General features: G+C 36.4%; 1 non-coding gene across 1 annotated transcript; it reads left to right on the top strand.

Annotated features, from left to right (window-relative positions):
* The first annotated feature begins 15,084 nt into the window (after positions 1-15,084).
* Positions 15,085-15,191, top strand: LOC114235852 (U6 spliceosomal RNA). The gene has a single exon (XR_003621939.1). It is a non-coding gene; the product is annotated as a U6 spliceosomal RNA (small nuclear RNA).
* Positions 15,192-22,291: the final 7,100 nt, after the last annotated feature.

Genomic DNA, 22,291 nt, shown 5'->3' with positions numbered 1-22,291 from the left:
TAAGAATGCTGATATTGATAAATCTAGAGTTGCTTTTAATGTATACAATATCCCTTTGAATTTGATATAATTAATACTGGTATTAATTAAATGTCATACGAGTTAATAAATTTAACCAACTTAAGTGTGGTTTTGAAACTGATACCCTTTTGCTTCAGAGTTTCAAAGTGAAATCATTTCTTCTAAAAGAGATGAACCAGCTTGGTCAACATGGATGCTAAAATTACAGGGAAATTTTTCTTGATCCTCAATTCAGTTAGAAAGCTTTTAAGTAGGTTTGGAACAAGTTAGATATGTGGATCTACTTTTCAAGAGCAAAGCTTTTCAAGTCTAAATATAGATCAAGTATTGTTGATGAAAATTTAGTGGCCGAATTGAGATGAACAAAATAATCTATGTTCCACTTAGCATTTTTGAGTGTTATTGAAAACTTCATATACATGCAAAATCATATACACATATGAGTACATTGACTTATGTGCTCAAGTCCATTGCTAATTCCACTTTTTAGCCCAAACATTAAAAGAGCTCACAGATGCTTTCAAATCTGCAATGATTGCAAGAAAATTCTCAGATGTGGATTGGGCATTGGCATAAACTTAGCTAGTTGGCATCAGCATTAGTAACAGGTGGCATAGTAGGCAGTGAAATTGCAAAGGCAGAACAGTTTGCATTTCCTGTGTCATCTCAATTTTTTTTAGTAAGTATAATTTTGGTAATTAGGAGCAAGTTTGTTTTTTCACTGGAATCCCCAAAACCCAAGAATATTTATTCATTATTGTTAACATTTAAGTTTGTATAGAAGGTTTTTAACCTATCATTTGAGAAATAATAATGGTGCCTTTACATATCCTATGACAGTATACAATTTTTTCATATACATCACTGTATTTTTCCCCACTCCAAGGCATGGATCTGACAAGCTCAAAGAATAAAACCCAATTATATTAACAACTTCTATCAACTAACTTCCTCATTGTTGTGCTTGATTTTTAAAAGTGTTACACCATTTTCACAATGTCCCATCTATTGAAATTGTATTAATCCAAATAATTACAGTTGCCAACATTTATAAAATATCTTCTATATGATATAAATTTTTGTAATTTTCTTTGGGCAATAATATTTCTATTTGGATTATGACTTACAATGTGTTTTAGATTTATTGTTTATAGTTAATGTTTGTATTAAAATTAGAAACACAATGCATGACTTTCTTCTGATTGGTTGGTGGTGAAATACTGGGGTGATGTTTTAAGAATCCTAATCATCTAACTTCTGATTTCAACCAGTCTGGGGTCTCCGTGCTTGTGGTCAGAATGTAGCTACCATCCTCCACCTGAGCCAGGTAACAACTCCAAAATAACTGTCAGATTATTATGTATATCCCCTGAGAAGGAACTAGGACTGTTTTATTATTGAACTATTGTTCAGGCTATCCGGCTTAACTGCTTGTCCTTTGTTTCTGCATTCTCTCCCTTCCCTAATTAGTAACTGCTTGAGCCTACTCTTTGGAACACAAGAAAGGCCTAGGAGACTAAATCCTTTTTTTATAAAAAGAAACGGGGGGACCCAGATGGGTTTTGTACCTGGGAGGACCCCACAGGGTCCTGCTCAGTTTCAATATAAGGTACAATTTATATCTGACTTCTTCCTTCAGCAGGATGACCTGAATGCTCAGTTAAAGTTGTATCTGCATCATTTAAGACAAATGGTTACCCTACTAGACTTAAAACGATCTATTGGAGTCACATTGAGATCTGTCATAATTCACAACCCTTTTTCCTTTACCATTTATTTTTGTACTTTAATTGTACTATAGTCCTATTCTTCCTTTCTCTATCTCTTTATAAATCACTCATACCTAATAAGATTTTGAATTTTCCCATTTTGGAGAATAAAATAAATTCAAAATAAAATGAAATACTAGTATTTAAGCCTTTCATGAACATTTTGGCTCATATCCATGTCATTGGTCTTAGTGACATCCAGTGGCCATGACAAGTCAGTGGCAGGACTTCAGGTCTTTCCAAAAGTATCTTTACACACTTCTTATCTAAAACATAGGAAAAAAGACAATATATCCTTAGATCCCTTATCATTTTAACATTAGTGTAATAAAATACTCCCATGTCATTTCTCATTCATAAACTGAACTACCTTACATATCAGAAAAATAAAGATTATGACATTTAGTTTTATTTCACTCCACCTTCATTAATAAATTAATATCTCTTACCACTTAAAAATATTTAATCTACAAGTTTTTTTTTTTTAAGTTCTAAACAGATATGGCTTGTACTACCAAGTAATATTTTGTTCTCACACATCTTTAGGTTACTTTTATTTAAATAAAATTATCAAATATACTATTAATGGTATGTGTTATTCTAAACACTCAAAATTTTTCTTTCTAGGTTCTTTTGATCTATGATTTTAAATATTACCTATTTCATTCGAATGTAATGAAAAGTTTTTGCTGAAACACGATTATTTAGGTCTGACTAGGCCCCAGGTGCTGAAGTCAGAGACTGAAGACTCAGACTACAGCTCTAGTTTTTAAAAAGTCCCCAAAATCTATGGTACAAATTTTTGTGCCTTGAGGCAAGTTATTTAGTTCTTTAGGCCGAGTTTCTGATAATAATGATACTGATCATTATAGTGTTAAGCTAAGAACCAACTACAAACAATGATTACCTAGTACTTTGTAGTTTAAAAAGTCAATCATGCAAATTTGCCATAGAGAAAACCTAAGGGGAGTCAGGAAGTAAACCCTTCTATCTTTCTAAATAATAGGAAGGTAATCCATCTTAGCCCCCTTTTGCTATGCAGCACAAGGCTAGGAGCTGTGTCCTGATGGAACAAGCCACAGAGAACTCACTTAATGCATACTTGCAGTTGAATAGAACTCAAGAATATGGTACTTACATTTTACTGGGAAATTGATATACATATGTGAAATCTCTAAAAAGGGTTTGGTTGAGTACATAATTAAATGTTAGGCTCTAAAAGAGTTATAGAAGTTGAGTAGTGGAACAATGTCAGTGGGCTGCAGTAATAAGGCTTCAGGAGAAAGGAGTGTTCATCCTAACAGAAGCACAGGCATTTGATTATCAAAGAGAAGTATGAAGAAAGGGAGAAAAGAGGCAGTTTAATTTAAGGCAGAGATGGAAGTAAAACGTGGAAGTGAGACACAAGTATATGGGAATGGTGAGGGAATGATCCTGAGCTGCAGTTTTTTTTGGGGGGTGGGTAAGGGGGAAGCAGGACACTTGGGGGGCCAGTTAATATGTGCTTTGACCAAAGGCTGATGGACCTGATAACCAGGAGAAACAAAGAGTCAGTACACATTTTCAGAACTCAATGACATGATACAAGCAGCATGACAAGAAATTTAAACTGCTATTTGAACCAAAGATGCATTGTGTTTCTTGTAAGGTGACCATTAAAGAAAACCGAACATAAGTTCATGAAAGCGTAGATAGTAACGTTGGAAAGGAAAGAAAGATTTAGAAATGCCAAAGCACTAAATGAGCCCAGTGACCAGTAGCCTGTGGAAGTGAGGCAGGAGATAAATGGACCCCAGGCTGAGCAGCTGGAATCCATTCCCTGCAGACAGATACCCCAAGATAAAGATGGTGGCAGGAGCAAGGAGGAGCTGAGTCCTGCTTAGATAAAAGATAGAGACCACATATTTCTCATTCTTGAGGTCAAGGAGACCTCCCAAACTACACATGCACAGAAAGGTTCCTCAGGGCTCAGAGAAGGGAGGGGGCACCAGACCATAATATATTCTGTCAACTTCCCAGAGACCCTTGTGCTGGAATCCATCTTGGCTAGAAGGTGCACATGCACACAGGGGAGGGCCCTGAGTCAGACCAAATATGGACTCAGAGCCAGACAAACAAGATGATTGGCCAGTGGAAACCTGGAAGAACTGCCCCCATACAAGTGATTTAAACTACCCCAAAGGCACAGCTCTTTCTCTGAGCCTGCCCGTGGGTCTATCTACACGTTACTTTTTTCCCTCCTAATAAACTCTTTACTTGTTTCACTACTTTTTGTCTCTCTGCTGAAATTCCTTTCTCCAGAGCAGATGAGCCAAGGTCTTGTCACCAGCCACTGGCCCTCGTGGTCTAGTGGCTAGGATTCAGCGCTCTCACTGCCACGGCCTGGCTTCAATCCCTGGTCAGGGAACTGAGATCCTGCTTCAAGCCTCCGCAGGCTGCGGCCACCTCACAGCCACCTGAGATCAGAAGGTACAGGTCAGCAAAAAGTAAAAGAAACCACTCAAGATATAGACACTGTGAATGGTGCTGCTCCAAATAAAGAAATTAAAAAAAATAAATACAAAGGGAGAGAGGATAAAGGGGGAATTTTTTGATGGGAAAAGACAAAGCTTTTACATTTTCAAAGGAAAAGTTCAATAAGTACCTAGAATTGTTAGGGATTGGGACCAAAAGTGAGAATTTCAGGGTCGAAAGTCTAGACAAGATGGTTATATCCTCCAAAGAGTAATGGAATGTGGAAGCCAAAGCCAGCTTGGGCTGGGAAGTTGGTGGAGAGAAAAACTGTTAAGGTTAGGAGAAGAAAAGTGAAACCATGAAAGGTCCAGAGATCTGGAAACAAGAGAATAAAGTATCTCAGATGTCAAAAAAATAGTATTGTTTAAAAGAATGGAAAAGTAAATAGATACAATTACAGCAGAGAAATCAAGGAGAATCAATGCTGAGAACAGGTACTCAGTGCAGATGGGACAGGAAGAGAGGAGAGATGGAGTTTGCCATGACTAACTTCAGAGAAAGTGTTTTCATGGAGTGATTGGACCCCTATTCAAATTACCAAAAAGTTAGGAGGAAAGATGTTAGTGAGGGAATTCATGAATTAAATTGAATAAGACCATTCATTCAAAGAACGCAATTGATAGCATAAATGGAATGATATTAGGAAGGAGAACCAGGATGCAGTAAAAATTTCACTTTTATAAAGAAGATTAAGGCAGCTTTCAAAGCAGAAGGAAAGACTTCCGAGTTTGGGAAGGGGGACGATTAGGAGAGGGCAGGAAAAATTAAAGGGAAAGGCAGTAAAGAGAAGAATCAAAAAAGTTCCTTTAAGAACATACATATCGATAATTACCTTGAATGTAAATGGATTAAATGCTCCCACCAAAAGACACAGGCTGGCTGAATGGATACAAAAACAAGACCCATACATATGCTGTCTACAAGAGACCCACTTCAGACCTAGGGACACATACAGACTGAAAGTGAGGGGATGGAAAAAGATATTCCATGCAAATGGAAATCAAAAGAAAGCTGGAGTAGCAATTCTCATATCAGACAAAATAGACTTTAAAATAAAGACTATTACAAGAGACAAAGAAGGACACTATATAATGATCAAGGGATCAATCCAAGAGGAAGGTATAACAATTGTAAATATTTATGCACCCAACATAGGAGCACCTCAATACATAAGGCAAATACTAACAGCCATGAAAGGGGAAATTGACAGCAACACAATCATAGTAGGGGACTTTAACACCCCACTTTCACCAATGGACAGATCATCCAAAATGAAAATAAATAAGGAAACACAAGCTTTAAATGATACATTAAACAATATGGACTTAATTGATATTTATAGGACATTCCACCCAAAAACAACAGAATACACATTTTTCTCAAGTGCTCATGGAACATTCTCCAGGATAGATCATATCTTGGGTCACAAATCAAGCCTTGGTAAATTTAAGAAAATTGAAATCGTATCAAGTATCTTTTCCGACCACAATGCTATGAGACTAGATATCAATTACAGGAAAAGATCTGTAAAAAATACAAACACATGGAGGCTACACAATACATTACTTAATAACGAAGTGATTACTGAAGAAATCAAAGGGGAAATCAAAAAATACCTAGAAACAAATGACAATGGAGACACGACGACCCAAAACCTATGGGACACAGCAAAAGCAGTGCTAAGAGGGAAGTTTATAGCAATACAAGCCTACCTCAAGAAACAGGAAACATCTCGAATAAACAACCTAACCTTGCACCTAAAGCAATTAGAGAAAGAAGAACAAAAAAACCCCAAAGCCAGCAGAAGGAAAGAAATTATAAAGATCAGGTCAGAAATAAATGAAAAAGAAATGAAGGAAACAATAGCAAAAATCAATGAAACTAAAAGCTGGTTCTTTGAGAAGATAAACAAAATTGATAAACCATTAGCCAGACTCATCAAGAGAAAAAGGGAGAAGACTCAGATCAATAGAATTAGAAATGAAAAAGGAGAAGTAACCACTGACACTGCAGAAATACAAAAGATCATGAGAGATTACTACAAGCAACTCTATGCCAATAAAATGGACAACCTGGAAGAAATGGACAGATTCTTAGAAATGCACAAACTGCCGAGACTGAACCAGGAAGAAATAGAAAATATGAACAGACCAATCACAAGCACTGAAATTGAAACTGTGATTAAAAACCTTCCAACAAACAAAAGCCCAGGACCAGATGGCTTCACAGGCGAATTCTATCAAACATTTAGAGAAGAGCTAACACCTATCCTTCTCAAACTCTTCCAAAATATTGCAGAGGGAGGAACACTCCCAAACTCATTCTACGAGGCCACCATCACCCTGATACCAAAACCAGACAAAGATGTCACAAAGAAAGAAAACTACAGGCCAATATCACTGATGAACATAGATGCAAAAATCCTCAACAAAATACTAGCAAACAGAATCCAACAGCACATTAAAAGGATCATACACCATGATCAAGTGGGGTTTATCCCAGGAATGCAAGGATTCTTCAATATACGCAAATCAATCAATGTGATACACCATATTAACAAATTGAAGGAGAAAAACCATATGATCATCTCAATAGATGCAGAGAAAGCTTTTGACAAAATTCAACACCCATTTATGATAAAAGCCCTGCAGAAAGTAGGTATAGAGGGAACTTTCCTCAACATAATAAAGGCCATATATGACAAACCCACAGCCAACATTGTCCTCAATGGTGAAAAACTGAAACCATTTCCACTAAGATCAGGAACAAGACAAGGTTGCCCACTCTCACCACTATTATTCAACATACTTCTGGAAGTCCTAGCCACAGCAATCAGAGAAGACAAAGAAATAAAAGGAATCCAAATCAGAAAAGAAGAAGTAAAGCTGTCACTATTTGCAGATGACATGATACTATACATAGAGAATCCTAAAGATGCTACCAGAAAACTCCTAGAGCTAATCAATGAATTTGGTAAAGTAGCAGGATACAAAATTAATGCACAGAAATCTCTTGCATTTCTATACACTAATGACGAAAAATCTGAAAGTGAAATTAAGAAAACACACCCATTTACCATTGCAACAAAAAGAATAAAATATCTAGGAATAAACCTACCTAAGGAGACAAAAGACCTGTATGCAGAAAATTATAAGACACTGATGAAAGAAATTAAAGATGATACAAATAGATGGAGAGATATACCATGTTCCTGGATTGGAAGAATCAACATTGTGAAAATGTCTCTACTACCCAAAGCAATCTACAGATTCAATGCAATCCCTATCAAACTACCACTGGCATTTTTCACAGAACTAGAACAAAAAATTTCACAATTTGTATGGAAACACAAAAGACCCCGAATAGCCAAAGCAATCTTGAGAACGAAAAATGGAGCTGGGGGAATCAGGCTCCCTGACTTCAGACTATATTACAAAGCTTCAGTAATCAAGACAGTTTGGTATTGGCACAAAAACAGAAATATAGATCAATGGAACAGGATAGAAAGCCCAGAGATAAACCCACACACATATGGTCAACTTATCTTTGATAAAGGAGGCAAGCATATACAGTGGAGAAAAGACAGCCTCTTCAATAAGTGGTGCTGGGAAAATTGGACAGGAACATGTAAAAGTATGAAATTAGAACACTCCCTGACACCATGCACAAAAATAAACTCAAAATGGATTAAAGACCTAAGTGTAAGGGCAGACACTATCAAACTCTTAGAGGAAAACATAGGCAGAACACTCTATGACATACATCACAGCAAGATTCTTTTTGACCCAGCTCCCAGAGAAATGGAAATAAGTACACAAATAAACAAATGGGACCTAATGAAACTGAAAAGCTTTTGCACAGCAAAGGAAACCATAAACAAGACCAAAAGACAACCCTCAGAATGGGAGAAAATATTTGCAAATGAAGCAACTGACAAAGGATTAATCTCCAAGATTTACAAGCAGCTCATGCAGCTCAATAACAAAAAAACGAACAACCCAATCCAAAAATGGGCAGAAGATCTAAATAGACATTTCTCCAAAGAAGATATACAGATGGCCTACAGACACATGAAAGAATGCTCAACATCATTAATCATTAGAGAAATGCAAATCAAAACTACAATGAGATATCATCTCACACCGGTCAGAATGGCCATCATCAAAAAATCTAGAAACAATAAATGCTGGAGAGGGTGTGGAGGAAAGGGAACACTCTTGCACTGTTGGTGGGAATGTAAATTGATACAGCCACTATGGAGAACAGTATGGAGGTTCCTTAAAAAACTACAAATAGAACTACCATACGACCCAGCAGTCCCACTACTGGGCATATACCCTGAGAAAACCATAGGTCAAAAAGAGTCATGTACCAAAATGTTCATTGCAGCTCTATTTACAATAGCCAGGACATGGAAGCAACCTAAATGTCCATCGACAGATGAATGGATAAAGAAGATGTGGCACATATATACAATGGAATATTACTCAGCTATAAAAAGAAATGAAATGGAGGTATTTGTAATGAGGTGGATGGAGTTAGAGTCTGTCATACAGAGTGAAGTAAGTCAGAAAGAGAAAAACAAATACAGTATGCTAACACATATATATGGAATCTAAGGGAAAAAAAAAAAAAAAAAGGCCATGAAGAACCTAGTGGCAAGACGGGAATAAAGACACAGACCTACTAGAGAATGGACTTGAGGATATGGGTAGGGGGTGGGGTGAGATGTGACAGGGTAAGAGAGTGTCATGGACATATATACACTACCAAATGTAAAATAGATAGCTAGTGGGAAGCAGCCGCATAGCACAGGGAGATCAGCTCGGTGCTTTGTGACCACCTAGAGGGGTGGGATGGGGAGGGTGGGAGGGAGGGAGATGCAAGAGGGAAGAGAAATGGGAACATATTGTATATGTATAACAGATTCACTTTGCTATAAAGCAGATGCTAACACACTATTGTAAGGCAATTATACTTCAATAAAGATGTTTGAAAAAAAAAAAAAAAAGTTCCTTTAAAAGTGTGAAGAGATAAAAGCCAAGGGACAGGGCTTCCCTGGTGGCGCAGTGGTTAAGAATCTGCCTGCCAATGCAGGGTACATGGGTTCGATCCCTGGTCCGGGAAGATCCCACATGCCGCGGAGCAACTAAGCCCGTGCGCCACAACTACTGAGCCTGTGCTCTAGGCCCCGCGAGTCACAACTACTGAGCCCATGTGCCACAACTACTGAAGCCCTCGTGCCTAAAGCCTGTGCTCTGCAACAAGAGAAGCCACCGCAATGAGAAGCCCATGCACCGCAACGAAGAGTAGCCCCCACTCGCCACAACTAGAGAAAGCCGGCGCGCAGCAACGAAGACCCAATGCAGCCAAAAATAAATAAATAAATAAATAAATTTATTTTAAAAAAAAAAAGCCAACGGACATCAGACATCTGCTTGAAACATCAGACAACTTTTGAGAGAGGATATGTCTTTCTTTGAGACTTGAGAGAAGAATAAAAGATGATAGATAGATAGATAGATAGATAGATCAAATTAAAGTTGAGAGGTCTGATAGGATTGAGGTCTTAAAGAAAGGAAACAAGTCCTGAAAAGTTACAGAGAATAATCCAGGGAACCAATGAGGGGTAAATAAAAGGAGTGCTGAGCGGGTGGACCTGGCCAAGTTGAGGCTGTACAGCAGGCTCAAGCAGGGCACCAGCTGCATGAAGTCCCAGGACTTTCTCTGGGAGCAGTCTGCAGTCTGCAAGTAGAAGGCTTACCATGGAGCCATCCATGGCTGGAGATGGGGAGGGCCCACGAGGGAGTCCAAAATGCTGGCAGGAGCACTGAGGCAGCTGACCGCTTAGCATTGTACATGGTGGGAAGGACTCAACTTTGGTCTGCTGAGAGAAGCTTGATTTTAGCCAGAAAAGGCCGGGATGAGTAATGTCATAATTCCCAAGGCAGAAAGCAAGTTTCAACAGTTGTGGGAAAAAGAGACACAAGAAAATTCACAGAAGAGCTGAATTTGACACTTCTGAGTGACTGGGAGAGGTGTTTTATGATAGGGAGTTCCGTTCATGGCTGATGTGTCAGGGAGGTGGCATTAACCATGAGATCAAGGGTTCTGATAGTTAAGAACTTGGAGGTTGAAAGATGTCATTTTGGATGAGAGAATGAAACCATGAAGAGGTAAGCCATGAGCTGGATTCTACTGGTTTGGGTAAATGAATTTTGATTTTTTTTTTTTTTCCTCTGAGCAGTGGTTCTCAAAGTATGGGCTTCAGATGGGCACCATTAGCATCATGTGAAAAACTGTAAAACCATAATTTCTTGGGCCCCACCTCTCTATTGAATCAGAAACTCTGGGGATGAGACTCAGCAATCCAGGTTTTAACAGGCTCTCCAGGTGATGATGCATGTTCAAGTTTGAGAACAACTGTCTTAGAGAACAGAGCAAGAAAGATGAAAAGGACAGATGACAAGGACCTTATCCATTAAAAAGTGGAGTGAGTGAGGCTTGATCAATATTCTGAAACAGTCATGTAAAACACAAGTATAATGATAACCAAACAATAAACACTTTTTTAAACCTTTTGCATTTTAAACCTTTTGCATATATTTGAAAGTTTCTTTCAAATATATCTACATTTTCTGCATAACAAAGGAAAGACCTATGGAAAAGGAGAAAAGATTTGCAAACCATACTTCTGATAAGAGGTTAATATCTAAAATAAATAAGAAACTCCTAGACTTTAATAGCAAAATACACAAATAACCTGATATAAAAATATGGGTAAAAAAAGTGAATAGACATTTCTCCAAAGAAGACACCAAAATGGCCAACAGGTATATGAAAAGAGGCTTAACATCAGGGAAATGCAAATCAAAACTACAAGAGTACCACATACGGGAACTCTATACCTGCTCTTCAATGACAATTTCATTAAAAAAAATTGGAATGTTTACCAACTGTTCATAGAAAATAATTGAAAATTGCAAGAAATGCATGCAAAGTTTAGGGCTGCTGCATTTTAACAAGATAGAAAATAAATAGTTCAAAGGAGAAGAGTGAAATGTAGGAAAGTATAATTCACAACATTATAAATACGAGGTTGCTTTGTGATTTTCTAAGAGCAACCTTTTAACAAATACATTCTGAAGAATCATCAAGTTAGACATGTTACCAATTCCTGGTAATTACTTTATGGAAAAATACGATTCATTGTTAGATTATTTACATAAAAACAATTTACAGTGCTGTTTGAGTTTAATTATTTAAATGCCAGACTAAATATGTTCTCTAGAGAAATCTTAGTAAAATTATAATTTCATTAGTAAACAACGATGCTTATTTCTTTCTCTACTGTATACTTAGCTGTACTCTGGTGATGGCCAAGATGGGATCCAAGTAACTGATAAAGGCTGAAGCTTTAGGGGCAGTAAGCACCCAACTAGGAAAAAGGCAGTACATAAATGCCCTCACGCTCACCCAAGCCTATGTATTCAATTTAAATGATTCTTAACTTATGTAATATAAATGCACTGCCAATGAAGTCACTTAATACATCTGTTAAAATGATATTTATCTCAAAAAAATTTCAAAATTTGCTTAATTACAAAGGCAACATCTTTACGTTGTCTAAACGCAGTCTGCGTGCATTGTAGAAAGTAAGGAAATTCAGATAAATAATACCAAGAAAATAAAAATGCCATATTTCTACCATCCATAGATTGCCACACACACTCTTTAGACTAGATCTCAGTGTAGAGCTTCCAAGATATTTTGGTATCTCACACACAAATACACACACCCCACATTTTTTTTCAGTTAGTTAACCTCTATGTTTCCTTATCAATAAATTTTCATGTTACCTAATAGGTAGTCCATATTCTAATTTCCCCAGCTGACCCAGAAATACTCATTACAGTTGGTTTGTCTAAACCAGAACACACGTTGGCTTCTGTTTCGTTTTTTTTTGTTTGTTTGTTTGCTTGTTTGTTTTTTGACAGTCCTTGAATCTCTTCTTTTTAAATCTAACACACTTGCCCCTTCTGTTGTTATTTTCCTTCACAGTACTGACTAGTTGAGGAGACTTTGCCAGTTATACTGAGGAATACTTCACCTTCTAGATGTGCCACAGAGTAACTTAGCTTATTCTTTTCTCTTGAATTTGGTTCTAAGTAGTTGGTGGCTTCAGAACACACCATAGATGATGCAGTGCACATCAACACACCAGGAGACATCTGCATGACCCATCATTCATGACACTAAGACCAACCACAGAATTTAGGTCATGATAGATTCCTTCAAGTATAGCTACTTCTCTCCCTTGGGACTAGAAAGTTATCTCTGTGGTTTTACTCTGGTGTCCTTCAAATATCCAATCCCTATCAAACCTCATAGTCTTTACACTAATTGGTAATCCTTGCCAGAATTGGTGTTCATTTAGGAGTTGCCAATTGCTGCTATTTTAAATCCTTCAAATTCAGAAAGTAAAATTAAACAGAATTATTATGGTTTCACTTACTTAGTGCTTACAAAGTGTCAGGTTCTGTGAATGGTCTTTATAAGTACTGAGTCATTTAAACCCCATTCCAATCCTACAAGGTAGGTAATATCTAGTCCATGGAGCCAATGAGGAAACTGAGCCTATTAGAATAACCCTCTTCAAGAAGTTAAATCATCTGTTCTTGCTAGCTGCTCATTAATGCTCGAGGGAGAAGCTAAACCCTGTATCTGGCTGACTCCAAAGAATATGATATTTCCCATTAAGTAACATTGCCTCCTCCAACCACAGATGTGTTTTGCTTTGGTTTAAAAAATTAATTCATTAATAATAATGTTAAAATGGCACTATGAAATATAACCTTGTATTTCCAGAAAACGAACAGTCTTACCCTATCAAGTGGAGGTAGTTTATGCTATCTCAGATGAGTTCTCTCTGCCCCTCCTTCTCCCTCCTTAGCACTCAATTTCTAAAATCTCTTCAGTTAAATTTAAGAGTATTGGAATTTTTTGAAAATTTAAAATTGGGGGGTGGGAGGAGAGGTCAGAGGCAATGTTAGAGACCTCGTGAGGAAACCTCTGTTGGCTTATTTCCCCCAGAGTCACCAATGTGCACCTGGTATTAAAGAAGTCAAATTATTATACTGAGACTTTTTTGAATATTTGTCACAAATACTCTCTGCCATTCCATGACTTACTATTTCACTGCCATTACAGTATATCCTAATGACCAGAAGTTCTTCATTTTAATGGTAGAGAATTTATCAATCTTTTTCTTTGTATTTTGCACCTCTGTCTGTAATAAATCCATTCTTACCCAAAAGGCAAGAAAATATTGTCTTTGGTTATCTTCTTTTAAAAGTTTACAGTTGTATTTTTCACATTGAACCTAACTGGAATTATTTCTTTTCTTCTTTGGATATGGCATGAGTTAGTGATCCACTTTCTGTCTTATTATCAATTTATTTTGTTTTGATGATTGAAAACTCAACCTTTTCCTCATTGAACTTCTAATAGACCTCCTCACCGAGTTCAAGTTCTATATTTGCTTGGTCTTCCTTTAAGATCACTAACCTCTTGCATTAATCAACTTGTCTACTGCCGTGTATGTACTACATATTGTTTAAGTATTACAACATTTTTATAAATCTTCAGTTTGTTATTACATAAAAGAAACTTGGATAAATGTGTCTTTTTCCACATGGACACACAAACACAGACATACACATAACAACTAAAATTTTGTTTGAAATTTTATATAAAATTTCACTGAATCAGTAGGTCTATTTGGGGAGAATTAACATGTTTAAAGTATTTAGTCTTTGAATCCATGTACTTGGAAAGTATCACTATTTATTTGTTTTTTCTTAAATATCCTTAAAAGTTTACTATTTTATGTATGAAATCCCTGTGTATCTTTGGCTATATTTATTCTTAAACACTGCACATTATTATAGCTAGTGTAAATTATTTACCTTTTCAAATTGTGTTTTCTAATTGTATTTTACAAATGTGTAGAAATAAAAATTGCTTTTTATATATTGATTTTTGAATCAAACATTACTAAATCTCATAAAATTCTAATCATTTTTCTTAAGAGTCTTGTTTTCTGTAAAGACAATCATGTTTTGGCAAATGAATATTTTGTTTTACCTTTTGTTATTCTTATATACTTGCATTCTCTTTTCTTTTACTATTGTCCTGCCTTGAATTGCAAGGTAAAAATGGAAAAGAAATTATAGTGGCTATCTTCGACCATGTTCTTACTTTTGGGGGAAATGTTTTCAATGTTTCATCATAAAATACGATATTTGTTGTAGTTTTTGTATATATTTATCATTTTCTAAGAATTCTTATGAATGGATACTGAGGAATACTTTCTTTGCATCTAATGATATTCTATGGGTTTCATTTTAATGTTTACATTACTTACATTAATTATGTGAATTACATTAATATGTTTCATGATGGAAAACCATCCTTGCATTAGAAAATAAACACAACTTGATAAAATGTATCATATTTTTATACTTGGCTAGATTTGTAATTTGTAATTTGTTGTTATATGGGGGAAGACCCTATAAGCAGAGGGAACAGCAAGTAAAAGGCTCTGGGTACAAAAGTACCTGGTGTATTCAAGGAACTGCACGAAATTCCGAGTAGCTGAGGAGAGTCAACAGAAGAGTAGAAAATGCAGTTAGAAGGATAACACAGGGCTAGATCTTGTCAGACCTCGAAGGTCATATTAAGGCCTTGGCATTTACTCTGAGATAAAAAGCAGTGTAAGGTGCTCACTTCGGCAGCACATATACTAAAATTGGAACGATACAGAAAAGATTAGCATGGCCCCTGCGCAAGGATGACATGCAAATTCGTGAAGTGTTCCATACTTTTAGTATGGAGGTTCCTTAAAAAAATAAAAATAGAACTACCATACGACCCAGCAATCCCACTACTGGGCATACACCCTGAGAAAACCATAATTCAAAAAGAGTCATGTACCACAATGTTCATTGCAGCTCTATTTACAATAGCCAGGACATGGAAGCAACCTAGGTATCCATCATCGGATGAATGGATAAAGAAGATGTGGCACATATATACAATGGAATATTACTCAGCCATAAAAAGAAACGAAATGGAGTTATTTGTAGTGAGGCAGATGGAGTTAGAGTCTGTCATACAGAGTGAAGTAAGTCAGAAAGAGAAAAACAAATACAGTATACTAATACATATATATGGAATCTAAGGAGAAAAAAAAAGGTCATGAAGAACCTAGTGGCAAGATGGGAATAAAGACACAGACCTACTAGAGAATGGACTTGAGGATATGGGGAGGGGGAAGGGTAAGATGTGACAAAGAGACAGAGTGGCATGGACATATATACACTACCTAATGTAAAATAGATAGCTAGTGGGAAGCAACTGCATAGCACAGGGAGATGAGCTCTGTGCTTTGTGACCACCTAGAGGTGTGGGATAGGGAGGGTGGGAAGGAGGGAGATGCAAGAGGGAAGAGATATGGGAACATATGTATATGTATAACTGATTCACTTTGTTATAAAGCAGAAACTAACACACCATTGTAAAGCAATTATACTCCAATAAAGATGTTAAAAAAAAAAAAAAGCAGTGTAAGGATTTTAAGAAAATCTACATTTCAACAGGATCACTCTGTCTGCAGTGTTAAAAGGAGATAGGATGGGGTAAGGGCAGAAGCAGAGAGACCATCCGAAGCATATTACAAGAATGTTGATGAAAAATGTTGAAAGCTTTGACCGTGTGTGGTAGTGGGGATAACGTAGAAGACAGTTGCATAAGCATTTCTGGAATCCAGCGCTTGGGAGTCATCAACATTTAGATAATATGTAAAGCCACGTGAGTGGAGTAGATCACTTAGGTAGTAAGTGTGACTAGAAAAGACAAGATGTCCAGCTACTCTACCCTGGGACACTCCAATATGTGAAGATAGAGTAGATGAACAGGAACCAGCAAAAGACAATGAGAACAAGTGGCTACAACTGTAAGAGGACAACTGGGCAAGTGTGGCGTTGGAAGTCAAGTGAAGAAAGTGTTTCAAGATGGACATAGTGATCAACTATGATAAATGCTACCTGTAAATCAAGATGAGGAGTGAGAAATGATCATTGGCAATTAGTGGTCACTGCTGATCTTGATAAAGTGCAGGTTTAGTGCACTGGTATAGTATAGGAGGAAACCTGATTGCAGTGAATTCAAGGGAGAATGAGAGGAGAATACAAGAAAGGGTGAGTCTTTTAGAGGGTGCTTTTATTTTAAAAGGGGAAATGAAAAATGATGTGAGAGCTGGAAGGAGATAGGGAGTCAAGAGGAAATCAGTTCATGATGGTGGTAAAAAAAAAAAAAAATCCCACCTGGATGATGTTCTGAATAATCTAAGAAAAGGGAAAAAATGATGATGCAGGAGGGAGATGAAAGAATTCCTGGATTATTATCCTTGAGCGAGTAAGGGAAAACTGGATAAGGGCACAAAACCAGAGCCACCCTCAGTGCAGAATGTGGAAGGTTCCTTCATAATAACATGAGACAATGTTGTCCCCAGGAGCTCAGCAATAGATACCTGGGTAGATGGGGTCGGAGCTCTTGGAAATCTTATTCTGATTGCTTCCATTTTTGCAAAGAGGAAAGAAATTAAGTTATGAGCTGATAATAAGGATAAGAAGACATGTTGCAAGTATAAAGAAATGGGGAGAAAAGAAGTGGTGTGCGAAAGAGAAAATCAACCAGGAAAATGTATTTTGATCAAGGGGCAGCATGAAGAATCCTCTTAGTTTAGAGATTATAAATTTAAAGTGAGATCAGTAAGCACATTTTGTTTTGTTTTGTTTGTTTTTTGGTTACAGTATGGGCATAGAATGTGCAGAGTTGAATTTGACCAGTGCTTTTACCGAGTGGGATAAAGAGCAAGAGAGTCAAGGGTCTGTTATACGCTACTCCTTTTCAAAATTCTGTGGTTGGTGGTATGATTTCTAAAATTAAAAATTTATTTACAACCATCATTAAATCCAAAGAAAGAGTTTTTGACATTATAATTTTCCCCATTAATAAAAACTAAAACTAACATCATGGGAAATAAGGAAATTATTCTCAAAAGTACTTTGAACCACAATATTGAACCATCATGACTGAAAATAAGTAACTTGCAGTATGAATGGAAATTTGCACTTAATATATCAAAAACAGTTTATACAGTAATAATAATAAATGATACAATCCTTTTGAAACCAAACATAAATTTTAAGGCACTATCACAAAGAGATGATTATGGACTAATTTCTGTCTCTACCAATACGAAGCTACAAACTGATTTGTTTTCTGTCTCAGAAATAAAATTTACTTTTCTTAGCACAGAAATCAAGAAGATGACATTCTTTTATCAGCATGCAAGAACGCATTTTAAGGCGATGAGTGCTAGAGACAATTTATTTCAAGTAAGTTTTTATGTGTAAGAGAAAGTATATACAAAATATGTATGACTTTACTTTTTTATTTTAAAATATATTCTTCTCAAATATCCTCTTGGCCTCTCTTGCCCCCTGGATCTTTCCCTATTTGCTTCACAGCAGCTGCTCTCTTGGCATTCCAACTCAACCACAATCACATGAACAATCATAGTCTAGGAGAACCTGGCTCTCCAAAGAATTTTTGAACCCAAGTGAAACCAATGAGAATAATATCTGGTTTCCCAAGTGGCTGCCAAAGGGGCCAAATAATGCAACCTAGAAGAACAAGGGAATTGATACCTCATGTGGTGAACTTTGACCAATAGGGACAGGAGACAAAAACAAGTCAGTCATATAAACTCCCTCTTCTTCTTCCCCAAGGTTTTACTCTGAGCCAGTTTCTCTGCTGACCCTGCCTGGAGGAGATGACCTGTAAGGCACGGCAGGCCTCCCACCAAGCAGCCAGCTGTATCCGTTGCAGTACAGCATGAAACAGGGCTAGCACTATATCACCTTGCACAGCACCTATCTAGCCTTCCCTGCCTCACTTCCCTTTGCCCTCACTCTCATTTGCTAGAACTGCACCTCGCACAGCATCAGCACTTAATCCTTGCATTTGACTCGATTTTCAAGAGCCCACAGGCTAAACCAAGAAAAAGCAGGGTCCAAAACACATGGACAGTAGAGATTTTACATAGCAAACATTCATGTAATCACCAACCAAGTTAAAAATTAAAGCATACTTTAGAGGCTTCTGCTTGTGCCCGTCACCAAATACATAAAGATAATCATTATTAAATTAACATAAATGTAAATCTAAGCCCATTCCCATTGGAGCAGCAGAAAGTGAAGTCTCTATTGTTCTTGGGGCTTCAATTCTCTTCTACTTGGGGGAAAAAAGGTGCAAAAAGTGAATCTCTTTAATCACAGGACACACGAACTTTACACGCTCTGTTGACACGGAGATTCTCTCCCTATTCTCTAGTTTCTTTATAAAAGCACTGTCTCTATCTGAAACACCTAGCAAAATTGCTTCAATAGCTCAGGTTTTTGTGGAACAAAAGCCAGAAAAGTGAGTGTTTTGCAGGCCATGTCTGCTTAAATCCATTTATGTCCACTTATTACAAATGTCCTCAAAAACAAAGCAGTACAAAACTACTTGTAAAACAAACTCCCAACGATATTTGTAAAACTAGGGAGGAGAAAATATGGGTGTTTGTATAAAAATCCAGCACTGTTTATGATAAAAAAAAAATTCTAATGCAAAGGAAAATGAGTAAATTAATTAGTTGACTTGTTCTACTTTGTGGCATTCAGCTTAATTTTAACTTTGTAAATTCAGAGTTCCTCATTTGATTTACAGTCAACAAGACCAGAAATTGTGTCAATTTTATTATTTTAAACGTTTTGTTGTGTGTATTATGACATACTTACAAAAAAGTGCATAAGATACGTTTTGTTTATTGAATTATTATAAAATAACCCCCCGTGAAAACAGATGAAGAAATAAAACATTGCCAGTGACTTTCAGAAACCCCCAGTACACACTCTCTCTCACACTCTCTCCCATATTCCTTTTTTTCCTTTTCTGTACACTTGTAGGGATGCATCTCTAAACACAACGGTTTAATTAACCTATTTTTGAAACTTATATAAATGGATTTGAATAGTATATATCTTCTGATTCTGGATTCTTTCAACAGTATATTATACATCTGTTTTATTCTATGTTTTTGCCTATAGCTTAAGTTTATTCATTTTCCTGAATAGTATTCCATTGTAATTATAAACCACAATTCATGTGCCCACTCTATAATAGACATTCAAATTATTTCCAGTTTGGGGCTATTATGAGTAATGTTACTGTAAAGATTTGTGTATGTGTCTTCTAGGGAAAATCTGCATATACCTCTGCTGGAAAAGTTCCTAAGCATAGAATTTATGGGTAATAAGGAATGCATATCTTCAATTTAATTGTTAAGACAAACTGCTTTCCAAAATGGTTGTACCAGTTTACACTTCCACCAAAGCTGTATGAAAGTTCCTATTGTTTCACTTTTTTGGCAAAACAAAATAGCCTGGCATTTTCTGGCGTTTTAAAATTTTAGCCATTCTGGTGGGGTCTAATGGGATCTCATTGTGGTTTTATTTTATGCTTCCCAATTACTATTAATAAAATAGCACCACATATTCTGTTGTATAATGATTGTGTAATGTGGATATTTTCTTATAAAACATGCCTGTTCAAATTTTTTGCCCAGTCTTCTACCAGATATTTTTTTCCTTATTGGTTTTTATGAATTACTTAGAAATCTGGGCCATTTATAGTTAAATGGGTCACAAATATCTTTTGTTATTTGGCTTAATATTCACTTTCTTAAAGGGTTATTTTAAGGAATGTAAGCTTTTACATTTAATACAGTCAAAATTGTACATTTTTTAGAGTTTTTTATATTTTATTGAACAGTATTTTCCTAATCCTCCAGTACAATATTGAAGATAAATGGTAATAGCAAATATCCCTGCTTCATTTCACTCCCAAAGTGAAAGCGATCAACATTTCACCATTAAGTATGGTGCTGGCGTCAGGGGTTGGGGTTTATCATATTAATGATGTTCCCTTCTATTCTTAATGTTATAAAAGTTTTTTCATGACTAAATGTCTAATATCAAAAGCTCTTCTGTAGCTGTTTCAGCAGCTATGATATTTTTCTCCATCACTTTGTTCACAGGAGGACTATAGGGAATACTGTAGGGTATGTTTACTATTGAACGAACTTTGCATCCCTGAAAGAATATTGTATAGCCAACCTTTTACATGGTATAAAATTATATGTTGCTGGATTCAGTTTGTTGGTATTTCAGTTAGAATTGTTGCATCAGTATTCATGAGTCAAATGAGTGGAAGAGACATTAGTCAGTAATGTTCCTGTAAGTTTTGTTCTCCAAGTTATGTTGAGCTCATCAAAAGAGCTAGAGGATGTTTCACAGTTTTCAAGTGTCTGGAAGAATCTGTATATATTTGGTATTCTTTTTTCCTAAAATGTCAAGAACGGCTCCTTCTCTGAAGATCTGCCCTTAAAATTCTGGTCACCTCAGCCTCACTGAAATCCAATCTCTCTTTCCTCAACACAGGGAGATTGTCATGATCTGCTTTGGATACCCTTCCTAATAGGAAGATAAATCTATTCTCTGTTACTCTATCATGACCGGAGCACAAATCAAAATATACAATAATTTGATGGAGATTATTTTGTGCATTAAGCCTTTGTCAAGAAAATTATCGATAATTTTTTTTGGAAAGTAGCTTTCTCTCATTATTCTCTGTAAAGGTAAAAGAGAAGATTCATTTCATCAGAGGTCTCAAATTTTCTAGCACAGGAATAAGCAATTTAATCTCCTAACTTCTGTGATATTCTGTCTTGCTATCCTTTCTTAAGACAATTGAATGTGTTTTTAATGAACTTTCTAACCCAGAGAGAATCTGGAAATTGTTTAGACAATATAATTTAAAACACTTTTACTACCTTTTTTTCTAGATTTTGCTTTTTTCCTTAAATCAATTTTGGTAATTTATATTTTTCCAGAATTAAATTATACTCTTCCACTCATCTAGAATTTATTTTTTTAAACATTTTTTCTAATCATAACACATGCTTTTGAAAACACTATTAGACAAGACTCAAAAAAAGTTTTAATTTTTTTCTGATTAGTTATGTCTGTTCTGCTTCCAAATATATTTTCTGCAATCTCTTTCTGAATTGATTAGACTCACCAGAAAATATTATTTTCGTTGATATTTCATACCTTCGAGAAAAATCAACTCTTGGAATTACTCATCGCTTAATATATATTTCTTTTATTTTTTATTTACTTAATTTTTTCTTTATATTTCCCTTACATTGCTATTTAAAATTTTCTCATGATTCTTCACTTTAATAATTAGTTTATTTATTTTCATTCTTTCCACTAACATATAGAAAATATTTTCACTATGAATTTACCTCTCACTCCCTCTTGCAAGAGCACCGGAACCACAACTAACTACTGAACAATCATTGACAGAAAGACACTGGAAATCACCAAAAAAGATATCCCACATTCAAAGACAAAGGAGAAGCCACAATGAGACAGTAGGAGGGGCACAATCACAATAAAATCAAATCCCAAAACCACTGGGTGGGTGACTCACAAACTGGAGAACACTTATACCACAGAAGTCCACCCACTGGAGTGAAGGTACTGAGCCCCAAGTCAGGCTTCCCAACCTGGGGGTCCAGCAATGGGAGGAGGAATTCCTAGAGAATCAGACTTTGAAGGCTAGCAGGATTTGATTGCAGGACTTCAACAGGACTGGGGGAAACAGAGACTCCACTCTTGGAGGGCACACACAAAGTAGTGTGTGCATCGGGACCCAGGGGAAGGAGCAGTGACCCCATAGGAAACTGAACCAGACCTACCTGCTAGTGTTGGAGGGTCTCCTGCAGGGGCGGGGGGTGGCTGTGGCTCACC

The sequence above is a fragment of the Balaenoptera acutorostrata genome, chromosome 18, assembly GCF_949987535.1.
Source record: "Balaenoptera acutorostrata chromosome 18, mBalAcu1.1, whole genome shotgun sequence".
Taxonomy (NCBI): Eukaryota; Metazoa; Chordata; class Mammalia; order Artiodactyla; family Balaenopteridae; genus Balaenoptera; species Balaenoptera acutorostrata.
The sequence above is the reverse complement of the archived record's forward strand: the minus strand, read 5'-3'. Positions and strand labels throughout refer to the sequence as shown.